Genomic DNA, 3,464 nt, shown 5'->3' with positions numbered 1-3,464 from the left:
ACTTATGTGGGTCAGGCAGATTAAAAATCACTTCTAGGATTGTTCACTACCCTGACACACTTAGCAACCCTTGCAGAACACTTGCATAGCCCTCAAAAACACTTATATTCCAGGAGCACAGAAGGCGTGACTAGCGCGCTCGCTGTCCCTACTGTGTGTGTGTACTCACGTTGTGGTTGCATGGGTCGAGTCACAGCTCCTGGCCCAGCCTCTTCATTGGTCGCTACTGGGTCACTCTTCCTGCTCGAACTTTGTCTCCTTGTTGCCGTGTCCCATCTCTGGAAAATCCTGTCTCTGTCTCAGAGGAATTGACCAGTGTGCGGGAGACACTACCTTTATTCTAGTTTTATTTTAAATCCCATAACGCTAGTTTTTTTTTTTTATCTCATAACGTTATTATCCCATGCCATTATCATATCAGCCGTATCTTTGTCCCCCAGTGTCGTCAGGTCGATTTTCCTTAACCTCTCCGGAACTAGTCTTGTCTAGTTTCCTTACGTGCTTGGCTAACGTACATGGTGTTCAGGATCCTGAACGATTCCTTGTTGAAATGTCGGAATGCTGTTTGCTAGGCGCCCGTATGTTACAGCAGTTATTTGGTTGATGTGCGCCTCAGGAGATGTGCCCGGTGTTATACTCACCCCAAGACACGTTTCCTTGATTGAGGTTTGTAGTATCTGGTCCCCAAGCCTGTACTCCGTCTGAGGTCTTTTTTGCCCTTCCCCAATCTTCATGACTTTGTACTTGGTGGGGCAGAGCTCCAGGAGCCAGTCGCGGGACCAGGCCTGCAGCCTTTTAAGATCCCTTTGTAGTTCTGCCTGGACCTCGTCCAATTGAATTCTTCTCATCAACTTCACCTTAGCAAACAGGGACACTTCTGAGTCTATTCCTTCCGTCCTGTCGTTCACAAATACCAGAAACAGCACCAGACCTAGGACTGACCCCTGTGGGACCCCGCACGTCCCAGGCGCCCACTCTGACACCTCGCCACGTACCATGACTCGCTGTTGTCTTCCTGACAGGTATTCCTTGATCCATTGCAGTGCCTTCCCTGTTATCCCTCCCTGGTCCTCCAGGTTTTATACTGATCTCTTGGGTGGAACTGTGTCAAACACCTTCTTCCAGTGCGTATGTGCGCGTGCGTGCGTGTTTGTGTGTGTGTGTGTGTGTGTACTCACCTAGTTGTACTCACCTAGTTGAGGTTGCGGGGGTCGAGTCCGAGCTCCTGGCCCCGCCTCTTCACTGATCGCTACTAGGTCACTCTCCCCGAGCCGTGAGCTTTATCATACCTCTGCTTAAAGCTATGTATGGATCCTGCCTCCACTACATCGCTTCCCAAACTATTCCACTTACTGACTATTCTGTGGCTGAAGAAATACTTCCTAACATCCCTGTGATTCATCTGTGTCTTCAGCTTCCAACTGTGTCCCCTTGTTACTGTGTCCAATCTCTGGAACATCCTGTCTTTGTCCACCTTGTCAATTCCCCTCAGTATTTTGTATGTCGTTATCATGTCCCCCCTATCTCTCCTGTCCTCCAGTGTCGTGTGTGTGTGCGTGCGTGCATGCGTGCGTGCGTGCGTGCGTGCGTGTGTGCGCGTGTGTGTGCGCGCGCGTGTGTGTGTGCGCGCGTGTGTGTGTGTGTGTGTGTATGTGTGTGTGTGTGCTCACCTAATTGTACTCGCCTAATTGTACTCACCTAATTGTGGTTGCAGGCCTCTTCACTGATCGCTAATGGGTCCTCTCTCTCTCTGCTTCCTGAGCTTTGTCATACCTCTTATGTATGGTTCCTGCCTACACTACTTCACTTGCTAGGCTATTCCACTTGCTGACAACTCTGTGACTGAAGAAATACTTCCTAACGTCCCTGTGACTCGTCTGAGTCTTCAGCTTCCAGTTGTGACCCCTTGTCCCTGTGTCCCCTCTCTGGAACATCCTATCTCTGTCCACCTTGTCTATTCCCCGCAGTATCTTGTATGTCGTTATCATGTCTCCCCTGACCCTTCTGTCCTCCAGTGTCGTCAGTCCGATTTCCCTTAACCTTTCCTCGTACGACATTCCCTTGAGCTCTGGGACTAGCCTTGTTGCAAACCTTTGTACTTTCTCCAACTTCTTGACGTGCTTGACCAGGTGTGGGTTCCAGACTGGTGCTGCATACTCCAGTATGGGCCTAACATACACAGTGTACAGTGTCTTGAACGATTCCTTATTAAGATATCGGAACGCTATTCTCAGGTTTGCCAGGCGCCCGTATGCTGCAGCGGTTATTTGGTTGATGTGTGCCGCCGGTGATGTGCTTGGTGTTATGGTCACCCCAAGGTCTTTCTCCCTGAGTGAGGTCTGTAGTCTCTGTCCACCTAGCCTATACTCTGTCTGCGGTCTTCTTTGCCCCTCCCCAATCTTCATGACTTTGCATTTGGCTGGATTGAATTCGAGAAGCCAGTTACTGGACCACATGTCCAGCCTGTTCAGGTCTCTTTGCAGTCCTGCCTCATCCTCGTCCGATTTAATTCTTCTCATCAACTTCACGTCATCTGCGAACAGGGACACTTCAGAGTCTATTCCTTCCATCATGTCGTTCACATATATCAAAAATAGCACTGGTCCTAGAACTGACCCCTGTGGGACCCCGCTCGTAACAGGCGCCCACTGTGATACCTCTTCACGTACCATGACTCGTTGCTGCCTCCCTGTCAGGTATTCCCTTATCCATTGCAGTGTTTTCTCTTTTACATGCGCCTGATCCTCCAGCTTCTGCACTAATCTCTTGTGGGGAAATGTGTCAAAGGCCTTCCTGCAGTCAAGGAAAACGCAATCTACCCACCCCTCTCTCTCGTGTCTTACTTCTGTTACCTTGTCATAAAACTCCAGGAGGTTTGTGATACAAGATTTGCCTTCCATGAACCCATGCTGGTTTTCATTTATAATCTTGTTCCTTTCCAGGTGTTCGACCACTCTCCTCCTGATAATCTTCTCCATGACTTTGCACACAATACATGTCAGAGAGACAGGTCTGTAGTTTAGTGCCTCGTTTCTGTTTCCTTTCTTAAATATGGGGACTACATTAGCTGTCTTCCATTTCTCAGGTAGTTGCCCAGTTTCAAGGGATGTGTTGAAGATTGTGGTTAGAGGCACGCACAACATCTCTGCTCCTTCTCTAAGGACCCATGGGCAGATGTCCGGTCCCATCGCCTTTGAGGTGTCAAGGTCACTTAAGAGCTTCTTCACCTCCTCCTCAGTTGTTCGTATGTCATCCAACGCTTGTTGGTATATTCCCTCTTGATGTTCCCTTCTGTGCTGTCTTCCCACAGCCCTTCCTGTCTCTACTGTAAAAATTTCCTTAAATCTCCTGTTCAGCTCCTCACATACCTCCTGATCATTTCTTGTGAGTTCTCCACCTTCTGTCCTTAATCTGATCACCTGGTCTTTGACTGTTGTCTTCCTCCTGATGTGGCTATACAACAG

The sequence above is a fragment of the Cherax quadricarinatus genome, chromosome 26 (genome assembly GCF_038502225.1).
Source record: "Cherax quadricarinatus isolate ZL_2023a chromosome 26, ASM3850222v1, whole genome shotgun sequence".
In the NCBI taxonomy this organism is placed as follows: Eukaryota; Metazoa; Arthropoda; class Malacostraca; order Decapoda; family Parastacidae; genus Cherax; species Cherax quadricarinatus.
This window is presented reverse-complemented; position numbering follows the sequence as displayed.